Source organism: Falco naumanni, chromosome 2, assembly GCF_017639655.2.
Source record: "Falco naumanni isolate bFalNau1 chromosome 2, bFalNau1.pat, whole genome shotgun sequence".
Taxonomy (NCBI): Eukaryota; Metazoa; Chordata; class Aves; order Falconiformes; family Falconidae; genus Falco; species Falco naumanni.
In genome coordinates, this window is record NC_054055.1 from 101,230,038 (window position 1) to 101,243,277 (window position 13,240).

Sequence of the window (13,240 nt, forward strand, 5' to 3'; positions counted from 1 at the left end):
AACACTTCATTAATTAGATTTCTTTCAGAAGTCTTCATTCATCTTTCAGACCAAGCAGGAGCCATGCATTCAGAGACAATGGAGCTTGTACCTATTCTGATTTTGAGAGGTGCTGGGAAATGAAGTGCTTGCCCTTGGTTTGAGAAGGTTTCAAAATTTTCACTTGGTCAATCAAAGCAGGTTCTGGATAGTTTCCATGGGAAGGAAAACTTGCCATTCCTTGCTTTTTTCTTTGAAAATGGAGAAAAAAAAATGTTTGATGTCTCTTTTTGAGAAGCAGAGTAACAAGATGTCTCATCACAACTGCACAGATTGCAAATGGCAGGAATTTTGTATACGTTTTTTGCTTTTGCTTCACAAAAAGAGGTTCACTGTGACCACGTCACTAACACAACCAACTGCTAATAATAAACATAGAGGTAGGAATATAGGTCAGAAAAGAAAAAAGCAGAGTATTCATGTCACCAAGGTCTGGTAAAATTCCTAAAACACCAGCCAGTTCACTTAGGCGTTTTAGTGATTATCTTCAAAAGCTCATGAAGGCCAACTGAGACACAAGAAGACTGAAAAAATGCTAAAGCTGTAGTTGACGAAACATAAAACAGCCAGACCCTGGTATCAAGAGAGGTACTTTGTTTAATTCATTGCTAAACAATCAATCTAAAAGCATCTCTAGAATAACACAGTGATAAGAAGGAGCTGCTCTGGAAGTTTCCACAACAAATTGTATAATAGCAAACTAGTCACCTTCTCACAAAAGTAATTAGTCCAGAGTATGGGAAGAGAGAATTGGAATGGTATATCTTACTTTAGCAGAACTTTTTGCATAGTCACACAGGATGTTCTCATGTCCAAACCGAAGAAATGTGATTTATTTATTATAAAGTGGGAGAACAGGTGTTTTCAAAACAGTTAAAGAGAAGCTTGGTGAACTGGTTGTCAATTAACAGGACATATCAACTGAATCCAGTTTAGACCTGGTACCATTTCCACATTTTCATTAATGGTTATCAGGTATAGAGAAGACACTGAAAATGTCAGTATGGAAAAGACACAGAGAAAAAACTAAAAGAGATTAAAGCACACAGGACCAAATTGCAATTCAGACTGATATTTCTAGATTGGTGAAATGAGTGGAAATTTTTTAAAAAAATATTCAGTACATACAAATGCAAGAACTATATTCAAAAGGAAGAAACTGACTACGCATGCAGCAAGTAATTAGTGAAGAAGGACTTGGAGTAACTTAACAACATGATGCCATTTTAAACTGAACATCATCACTTTGACATCTATTCACAAGGACTGTGTGAAGCAACATAATGGCAATACCATGGATAATTACTCTCTTTGCAGCCAGGCCCAAACACAAAGAAATTAGGAAGGATGCAAGAAGGTGCTTTAGGGAAGATAATCTATAAGAATAAGTTTAAAGTTGGGGTTGTCTGCCTAAGAAAAAAAGGCCAAATATTAAAAAAACCCAGTTAATCTAACGTGTAGGAAGTCCTTACAGAGGCAGTAGTCAGTTGTTTTTCAGGTAGGTTAGTGTGAGAAATAATAGTGTAACTTACTCCAAGCAAGCTCTAGGCTAGATACTAAGAAAACTTTGTAACTGTAAGAACAGTTGAACAATGTATTATTTTTTCCTTGAGAACCTTTTCAAATTGCCATCTTTGGAGAAAGTTCAAAACAGTTTTTGGAAGAAGGGTTCACCGGAGTCAAGAAGACGCTCAATATGAGTTATGCATCTTCCTCAACTTTATTAGTTTCTAACACTACTTATATAGAACTGATACACATGCATATTCGTAAAGCAGAAATATAATTGCTTAGTAGTCTCTAAACGCGCGCGGTTCTCACACCCCTAATTATCATGACTAAAATAAGCATTCTATCCATGTAGCTAATTGAGTTGCTGTGCTTCAGCCTTGTAGTTTGTTACTCCCTATTTTCCTATACCGCTCCCTATCTTTCTTGGTCCTGCACCTGCTTTCCCAGCAGCTGCAGCTTGTTACAGCCACGGCCTGTTGGCACAACATAATTACTTGGTCTCAGGATTCAAGAATAGCTCAAGGCTACCTTTCCTGTTAACTTCGTCACAGCAACTTCAGTACATTTCTGATTACAGGCCTATTCTAATACCAGGCCTGGATTGTGCAGATCTTCAGAGATTCTAAAGCCATGCTTCTGCAGCCATTCTTCTGCAACAGTTTGGTCTGATAACCGGTCACAGGTTGTCAAGATCCTTGTCTAAGAAATTGACAAATCTTGAGGTTCCCTCAACATCTACATTCCTATATTCCCTAGATTTTCCAAGGACTATGGTAAATGTTAATTCTATACACCAGTAATAGAAAGATTTGTTTGCTACTTCAAATCTATGCTTGTGATTTTTATCTACATCATCTTCATGATAATCTGAACTCAAATTCTTAACTGTTTATTACATGACAGATATGGACACTTGAAAATTATAGACACATGACAAATATGTCCACTGTGACCACATCTTTATGGTGGAAAATTCATGGAGAGATTTCTAGAAGCAGCTATGTCACAGATCCCTTTATTATTTAAGGAGTGTAATTTACAAAGGCATCTCACACCAGACCATTCACAGAGTTGCACAGAGCAGCAATAAGAACTGCAAGGAGTTTAGGTATTTATTTTACCCAACCTGGGTTTTATTTTTCCATATGTTTTCAAATAAGTATTCACCCTCTTTCAATGTAGCCAGCTAGTATGAAAATATCCTAAAAGCTGTACAAACACATGTATAGCTTGTACTCTCATTCCCTTTATTTTATTGTCTGCAACTTGAATTTTGAATGATGAAATACAGTGTAAGTCTTCACAGAGAACAATTAACACTCCATTAATCATCCCTTAAACATGTTTCCTGAAAATTATAAACAATAAGACAGAAGCCATTGCACACAGTGGGGAAATGCATGAAGTAGATCTTGGAGGATTATCATCTTGTGGTAGAAATAGGGGCTTGTTAGATCTGTTGCCATTTCTTGATATGTAAATCTGAAGGTTGGTTTGTGTGCCCTAAAGATTTGTGTAATTTTTACAGCTATTCTTGTTGGCCTAACAAAAGGTATTATATTTCTCTGAAAAAATTTTCTTGCTGATTCAGTCCAGTAATGCCAGCACTGAACAGTTAGCATGGATGTTAGTAACTTTGGTAAATATCTGGGTTAGAATCTCATCTGCCATAAATTGGCTAAGTCTGGCCAAAGAGCCACCCAAAATATTCACCCATTCTGTGAGCATCCCCACCTCTTCTTTTGGAGGGAAGTTGAGTTTCATAGGTGATGTAAGAGCAAGAGAAAGAGAGTGCAAGCAATAGAAAGCATGGCAGTAACTGAGGATGTTCCTGTTTTTCAAGAGTCTTTTGCACATGGGAAGTTCTGACTCTCTACTTTTTATTTTGAATAAACAATCTTTTCCTTGCCTGGGAGGTAGACATCTCATGTTTCTTTCCTTTCCATAGGCAAGACCCACTGTTACTCTTCATATAGTGAGTGATGCACCTGGCACCTGGGGTTAGTGCGACAGGGAAGATGCTATGACACTGGATGGCAGCTGTGTAGCACCTACTAAGCACTTCTTTGAATGTGGGGCCTCCATAAAGGGAAATGCACGTTGGCAGCAGTACTGTGCTATGGCTTCTTCCCTACTCCGTGACCCCATTTGTCAAGCACAGCTGGCCATAATATCAAAGAATTCACAGACTGGCCACATCTGATGTGCCAGACCACTGAGTGGGAAAGAGGCATTAATACATGATGTCTCCCAGCTGCCAGGGACTGGAGATGGCAGCCAGTAGTGCAGGTCTTGATAGGTGTGGGAGTGGAATGTCATGAGATGGATAGTCAGATTATAAAATGAAAAGAATAAATGGTGCTGTCAATTACCTCCTGTGGTGCTCTGTATCACTCAAAGCATACCTGACATCATATGCATGTTCCATAACCCCTGAATTAACAACACATGCATGGGCTTCACCGTTACCTTTACTCCTAGCATCAAAAAATCATTAATGATCTGACTGAAAACTAGATTTTTTTTCCTTATTTCTACCACAGATGGTCAATGGTATACTCATCAACTAAGAGCTGCTCTGTACTTTTCTGGAACGTTACAATTCCAGCTTCTCTGGAATGTTACAATAACAAACCAAATGAGCAACATTTTCATAAACTCCTGTATACCAACCTGGGGAAAGAGAACTAGTAATTAAGGATGACAAATGCATGCACTTCCTGTAGAGCTAGCATGCAAACTTCCCACTGAAATCCATAGGAAAGTGCTTGGACTCAAAATTGTCTATAAAAAGAAATCCTTAACAGTTTCCTAACTGAATCATCATTTTTGGTAAAGTGGGTCTTGGAACTGTTAAGGAAATTGAAAATCTGAATATTTTGAAAGCAAAGGAAAAATATGGCAATTGGGACTTGGATATTTCATACAAGGGACATTTCTTGTGTAAAATGGAGGTTAACATTTAATAGTATTCTTTTAGAAAGCTAATACCTTGTTGAAGTCTCTTCACACTGTGCAGGACAGATACTACCCTGTTCATTTGTTTGTATAAATCCTGCTGGTCTCTTCCTTAAAATCTGAATAGAAGTCTTACTAGGCAGTCATAGTGGCAGTATTACTGTACCATTATTACAGCATCCATGGAAGGTGTGTTTACATAAATAAATATACATATTTATGAAAAAAATGTAACAAGCATCATAATATATTCTTATTTATGAAAAAAATGTAACAAGCATCATAATATATTCTTAGTAAAGTATTGTAACCAGCAACATTGACATAATTAAACTATATTTCCAGTCATCTTTAGGTCTCACATCTGTAACTCAATATGGCGTGTGCGTGAAGAAGATTGCTTACAGTGTAGTCAGGCAAGGTGGGTTGAGCTGATCTATTACTAGATTGCTGCTACAAAAATAAACCCATGCTCTGCTTTCCCTGTTCCAGCAGTAAATTTCCCCTAGATCCCTTTACACCAGCTCTTTTGTTAATATAGGCTCCCTCTCAGCCAGTTCAACTCATTAATTTCCTAAAAAACTAATGGTGGGATGGGGGGGTGGGGAGGGGCTTGGAGATTGTGGAGTATATAGTTTTCTGCCTGGTTAGTGAGCTGAACTGGCTCATCCAGGTTACTAGTGGAAGGCCCACAAGCAAGAAAGCAAATATGCAGTGATTTGCAGTGAAGGGAAGCAGCAGCATCCCTTCCAACAGCAGTAAACTGTTATGCTTGCCCTGACATTTCATCTGACTTTGCCCTATGAGTAACTAGGAAAAAAAATCTCTTAGAATATATTGAAATTTTTGTATTATACCTAAACTAGTCAATATATATGTTTTTCCACAGTCTTCTGAATGCTTTCCTGAAGCATATGTAAGTGTATATTTCTAACTGTATGTGGTGATGCTGACCAGAAGACCACTGTAGATGGAGGAGTCACTGACCCACGTCACAGCTAGCCCTGGCAGGTGCAGGCTCATGCAACACTCTGCTGCACATACAGTGTGGCCTTCAGACCCATCTTGTGCTACTCACATCCCTCCACTGTAGGATAAATTTGGCCAGTAACTGTAACAGAGGAGCCTGCAGGCAGCTCCCACTCAATACCAGTGACTATGCCACCTCCATGGCCTTGCCTTTACCTGACAGTGCAGCAACAAGTTCACACATGCATATCTTCTTTGTTTGACAGTAGCAATGATGACTAGAGTTGTTTTCTTCTAAAAAAATAGTTCTGCATCCTGATTAGAGGCCCATTTGGTACTGCATGACTCCGGGTTTCCAGCACCTGAAGGGAAGCAAGGTTATCTATACCACCCTTTCCTTCTTTATAGTGCTAGCTCTAATAAATGCCATTGTAAGGTATACTTTACAGAGTGCCTTTCTCACTGCAAAGCACAGTGTATTTATTCCTCTTGATAACATGAAAGCTGTACAGTCTAATAATCATTCTAGTGAAGAAGAGTTACCTTTATAAAAGACAGATTTGGTAAGAAAAAGAATAATCAGGCAAATTCTCTTTTACAATGGTTTTCATTGTTTTTCACAAACCATGACTTAATTGCACATTCTCTAGACTATAAAGGAGGAACTCTCTGAACCAAATTGGTAGCAGCTTTCCAAGGCCAGAGGAATTTATGCTGATTTTTCCCTGTATTCTGGATGACTTGAAGACACTTGCCCTCAAACAGACCACATCCCAGCATTTCTCATAACCTTGCACAGCAAAAGAAACATTTATCTATACCCTAGTCACCTCAGCATACTGAACACACAATTATGCTTAATAATGGCCATGAAGCTAACAATAATAAGAAAAACAAGTGTCTCAAGAAAATTCCTTTTCCCCTCATTAATGAACATTTTGCGTACCCTGGGAAGCACTGTAAGACACACACTTAAAACAAAGGTCTGTGTGGCCCCATGAACTTATGCTGTGTGTCATGCTGTTTCGTTAATCATAGTGTTTTGACTCATATAAATGGTTTCTTGCTGTGTCAAGAGAAAGCCATGTAAAGGGTTAAATGGAGAGGAGACATAAGTCTTTAGATACATGACCCCACAACATTAAAATTATGTGCAATAAAAGGCTTGGGGGACTGAGTTTTGAGTTTTCTTTATTGTGAACTTTTTTGGTATTTCAGACTTCATTTTGAATGTATTTCAGCTATGGGGTGCCAAGCCTTTAAAACAAAATGTATCCCGTTAATGGTTTCCTCTTACAGCTTTCAGTTCCATTCTTAAACTGCTGGACAACGTTTAAGAGTTTTCAGCTTATGCAGCTCAACTTTTAGAAAAGTACAATTATTAGGATAAAAATAGTCCTAGTGATTCATGCAACATGTCAGCGAATCTGAGGGAGATTCCTAGCTCATAAAAAGCAAAACAAATAAGAAACAGGCTCTTTTTTGCATAATCACACACAGCAAATGCTGAAAGGCTTAATATTTGTTAGTTAAGGGGGTCAAAAGACTTTTTTTTTTTTCCCTCTCTGATTAACCTCACATAAAACAAGGGTAATACATGTATACGTAACATACAAAAGTTTAAGAAGCAAAACTACTTGATCATGGGAGACTTAGTTAGCAAAGACTGTCTTGAGCCCTTCCTCATTAGAGATTTCTTCATCTTGGCTGATGTAACCTGTCAGCCAAATTCAATTACTGAAGACCAGAACTGTGCTTCCTGACACTGTATGGTTTTCCACCAAACTGAGGAAAACAAAAATCAGCAGTAATTAGAGATGTCAGACAATCTCTGAAAGCAAAATATAGCTGAGAATAATTTCTTATACTCAGTCATACTGCTTTTGCCACCCTTGCTACTAGCTTTCTGTAAAATTCAGTTGAAGTTGATAAACCTACATCTGCAGCAAGGTATTACTAAATATAGACAGAAATGTGATAATCTGGTTCTGGGTATGGGAGAACAAAATGGCTAAAGTCTATTTCCCATTCAGCAAGAACCAAATGGATTGTGCCATCCCCATTGTTATAGCTGTTCTCTAAGTGCCCTTGGGGAAAAAAAAAAAAAAGGAGGAGGTAAGAAGCTGTTGCTTATGGCCATATTCTAATAACCTGGGTCATAGTGACTTACTCCCAAAGTAATCCTATGTCATGCTATTCAGCATGGCTGTCTGTATCATAATCTGCTTTCAATCTTCATCCAGATAGAAGCCTCAGGACTAAACCGTTACATCAAGTTAGTTATAAATCAAAGATAGCATTCTACACATATCCATTTTCTCCAAAGGTGCAGATCCTGATATGTGTGCATGTGTTTGTATGACTCTCTCTCTTTAGATAGGTATGTACGTGTGTGTGTGTGTCTTTTTGCATGTGTATACTTTCTGTGGTTTTACACATATATTCTCTTTGTGTATATATGTATGTATAGATGTGCATACATACATTTTTGTTTACACTCTGCCCTTATCTTGTGGATTAATGAAGAGGATAAATTGTAAAGACACACTGATTAAAATACAGTTTGTCCAGATTTATTTGCCCTGATAAGAAAAAAAATATTCTTTTCCTTGACTGAAAAGCATGAAGTACTGTACAGTCCTACAGAATGAAATCTCAGATTTGAGGAAGACCAGCCAGTGTTCCAAACAGTTAGAATACCACACTTGCCTTAGGCTAGTGGAAGGAGCATTTTTTGTTATTTTGGAAGTACCTAGATAGTCCATGTCACTCAGGGGCTCAGTTATTGTTTTTTCTGGTAAAGGAGTATCTTCCAGTACATCTTTGAATTTCCCCTCTTTATCCCTCTCAGCCAGCATGAGATGCTTTGGAAATTAATGACCCAGCTGCAGATGCTACAGTGAAACAGTAAATTTTGCAATGTTTTTATCATGTCAGGAAAACTCTCAGCTCTGGAAGTCTTTTATCTTATATTCTGCCAGCATGATCCAGAGAAGAGACTAGCAGTAGCTAGCAGTAACTAGCATCTGATAATGTTACTTGAATGAGATTTACACCCTACAGAAAGAAAATAGATATTTTTTTTCTTAAATCCATCTTGATTTTCCTTGGCTTACTAATGATAGAAATGAGCTGGGGAGGATCACACTGTACATTTGAAAATACATATTTTAAAAGGGCATTGATGAAGTTTTCAATTGTTTTCTTGGTCTTGCCATTTTTCTCTTAGAAATGTAAAGCTTCGCATTTTCCAGACTGCCAAAATCTGTATCTAACACAGCAAGGGAGAAACAGTGTCTGTTCTCAGGCATGCATGGCTGGTGGTGGATATTTATACAGCACTTCCTACCTTTCCCTCTGTTTTTTACTAATCTGCAAGACATGCTGAGAAAGATAATAAGCAAGATTACAAGATACAACAGGCAAGACATGCAGAAGTCATCAAAAGAATTATTGCTGTTGCAACAGGCTGATGAGAATAGAGGCAAGTGAATAAATACTGCTTTGTTTTGTGTTGGTGTAATCCTATTGACTTTGGTGATATTACACAGCTGAAAATTAGGAAAGATTTTAGCCTGTGGTCTCATTTGACACATAGACATAGTACACTCAAACCTTGACAATGACTATTCGGTGAAGAAAAGTTAAGAGGATGCAGATATAAGGTAGCAAATTCTTTTTTTTGGAGGTTACTTTATTAGTATTAGTATTGGTATTAGTATGGCATCAAGACTATTCTAGGTTTTAGTTCAGGAAACATATAAAACATTCATTATGTTTGGCACATATTTTCAAATCACAGGACAGTAGCTAGCAGATCTTTGTGTAAGAATAGTACATGAAAAACAAGCACTGAAAATGTTGGAAAGAATTATAAGAAAAACATAACTGAACATACAAAGTGAGTAAGAATAGCACCAGAAACCACTGGATTGTTTAAGTCAAGTTAAATTTTGGAAGATTTATTTGCACAGTAGTTCAAATGTGAACTGCCTAAACTGCCTGAACTTGTTTGTGTCTGATTATTTTATTTCATGTGTCTATTAAATTAGAATAACACTCAGACACTGAGTCTTATTTCTACATTAGCTTCATAAAGTCTCTGAAAGGGTTTAAGTATGAAACCATCAACTAAGTGATCCAGCAACTCCAGCCTTTGCATTTTGGGACGGGCAGGGGTATGGGATTGTGTTATAGGCATAGCAAACAGTAATGTCCAAATTAAGATTTCCTAAGTCAGTGCAAACATTGAAAGCCTCAGTTTGCAGATATTTATAATTTCACTAAACTAATTGTTTGGATTGAAATTTTCCATGCTTGTCCTTTGCTTCTGATTCATGATTTATGTTTTTATTTTGTTTCTTCGTAATTCTTAAAAGTTATTGCTGAAAATGGCTCAGTTTTTTCCAAAAACAAAATTAAGGAAAAAAGATCTGCCAATATTGCAATCATTTTCCAACTATTTCATTGAAGCATTTGGTGAAGACCATGATGTTTGGAAGAACATAATTCTAGGATTCTAGGATCAAAGAGGGGAGGGGTGTGTGTTCTGTTTTATATCCCAGTCTCAGATGGCTCCTTTTTCCCCCAAGTGATGTGCGTAAGGGTAGAACAACACACTGGATAATATGACTCCCACCACGAAAATGCTGCGAACTAAATTCTCAGTGCTGCTCCCACATCCTGTAAGGATTCCAGATTCCAACTTGTGGAACAAGAACCTAAGATTAAGTTGCCACACGTTTGGCATGAACTTAGATGTTCAGCATCTTTCAGAATAGGCTAGGCTTCTTCACTGTGCCCAAATAAACCTCAAGTCAAATTTAATAATGATTTGATTTGCTTACGAAGTATTGCAAACTTTGAAAATGCTGAACTAGATTATAAGGAAAGGAAAAAATACCCAAACAACAACAAAAAAAAAACCACCAAAACATCCACATGGGAAATCAAGATGAATCCATGATACCAAAGGAATGTATTTTTAGAATTACTTGACTCTGACAAATGTAGTTATATTGAAATCAACATTAAGTACATTGCTGGTTCGGACGTCACCATGTGAAAAAAAAAAAAAAAGCAAACAAATTTCTAAGTAAAACATAAAGACAGGCAATTACCAGAAGACCATAACCTTCCAAAAAGTGTCTCACATCTACATGCAAATGAAGACACATGTGATTCAATAATTTTACTTACAACTGTTCTGGGAACCTCAACCTGGGACACCAAGAAGATAAAATGGGGGCCTCAGGTCCCCAGGTAGTGTGCTAATTAGTCATAACCCCATATTGCCGTATTGTGAAATTCTGGGTGAGCATGATATGCTTAGAGAGCTTACTAAATGTTTTCAGACATTTGAGAAATAATTATCTTGGCAGAATAGCTCTTTTAGATGGTTTTATGTCTCCTTTCAGGAAAATGTAACCAAATATATGGCAATTGAGATCTTCCCCCTCTGCTCCAGTGTGATTTTGAGTGAGACTGAGGGTTTGGAATTGAAATAGAACTGCTAGAGTGATCAAATCCCTCCTGCTTTATAATACAATGTGTGATTGAAAAAGAAACGCATTGTCTAGACTTACCTGCTGGGATTCACTGCAGTGAAACTCAAGGTTCTGGTCTCCTGGTCTTCCAATTTAGACATCTGTTGGAGCACGTCAGGGATCCCTGGAAGCTCACATGCCCAGGCCTTTTCTCCATAAAACGGAAAATTTAATATGGAGCAGAAACGTGGCTAACATGCCAATATCTTGCCTTGATATGAATACAGGATATGGGAATTTGGAACCCTTCAAGGGTTCAGTAATGTAAATAAATGTGTTCATTCTCAAACAGACTAAGAAGAAAACATTGTTGCTTTAGGATCTTTCTGGGTTCTTGGTTTTTTTCTTTCTTGATCTAAGATAGGGCCTGCTGGCAGGCAAACACAGTAAGGTAGGAAGGATATCTGCTTCCAGAGATTAAGTTTACTAGATGATGACTACAATAGTAGCCATACATTTGATTTCCTTTCTTTCAGAGTTGTCTGCAGTGAAATATAGCTGGAATTTAGCTGCCATTTACCTGAAGTGTAAAAAATGGGTGCGTGTTTTATACCCAGATGAATATCTAAATAAGCAGATGGACATACCAGAGAACAAAAACCTGAAAAGAGTATAATTATGTAATTTTGTCCTTATTCTTTAGGTGTTTTACATAGTGGCATGGAATCAAATGAAATATATATTTGTATGACAAAAAAAGCCTTTATATTTCACATTGTTTAGAGATTCTTTGGAATAAGAGATGTATTACATGTATTTACCAAAATAAAGCAGCCCTAAACCAAAATGTGCTAGTATGTACTAGCAATGAGAACAAAGTTGGAAAATAACTCATGAGTGTATTAATAGAGTACATAGGTAATCACTGCCTTTGATTACCATTTTTTTTCTAATTCAGACTTTTTTATTTAGCTGTGATATTTTTAGTGCTTCCTGTTTCTCACCACATTGCATTTCTGTATGTTTCAGAATCTGCTTCTGCAAGGTAACAATTATTGGCAAGACATTATGCTGATTTATACTGACATTACACTGGCATTAGATCCGCTCACTGTCTGTTGCCAAAACTCTACTTCAGAAATGCAGGTACCCAAAAGTGAATCTAAGATTCAAGACATGTATCATGACCTCAGGAAAAGCTTTTGTACTGAATGTATCTTTCAGATGTTCTGAATATATTAGTTGGCATTATAAAATGTATTCTCCCTTACTGTTAACCTTGTCTTGCATTTGGCAGTAGACTTTTATGGCTACACCACCATTCCCTCTAAGCACTGCCTAAAACTGGACAAAAATATATGTAGTTTGGGGTAATATGAGGACAAGTCATGTTAACTGGAAAAATTAAACACTTCTAAGTACATCTATCACATTATTTTAAAATTTCTCATGACAGAGGATTTCAAGATGTATTAAAGATATTGAGTACCTTCCTTCTCAATTCAAGACATCTCTAAAGTGTATCAGTTTATCAGAGGGAATAATTCACATTGGTCCCACCATTGTATTGCCAGTCTCAGCTCTCGATTTGTACTTGCCTAAGAGGTCTTCTGAATTCAAAAATGCTCTGTATAAGGGGGGTTGTGTGGGCACAGGGCACAGAGCTGGTAAGATTCCCTTATGTTTTCTTTACGAGGACTGTAAGAAATCTACTTTTTGGGTTTTTTCACTGGAAGGAGTTAGAACTATTAGGGATAGCTTGTATTCCAGTTGCTATGTGCTGGATTCAATCTGTATGGCTTTCTGAGATTCTGCTTTAAACAATTAAACACCAGAATTCCAAAGTTTCTTTCAGTTCTGTATCAATATTGATCAGTTTATACCTAGGAAGGTATTTTGCCACCTCTTTTAAACAAAAATAACCTCAAGCACTATGGACCTGTTCAGCCTTCACCTTGTAGGGATTCTTTAACTGTGTTCAGATGCAGCTGAAATCTGTGTGCCTGCATGTGTCTTCCTGTTGTTTATGCTTTCCTTTCACTTTGGGATATCTTTACAGTGCTTCATAATGTTAACCTAAATAGTGGTTCTTAAATTACTACAACTTTTAAAATGTGTGAATATATATCTTGCAACACAAGACTCTTTCTAACCTTACTTTCTTCGGTATTTGCATTACTAAGACTTAGGGTTTCCTGTCTCCCCAGTCAGTCAAATTATGTTTTCTGGGATTCCTGATGGCATACCTAATGTAGATTTTCAGTTTGATATCTTAG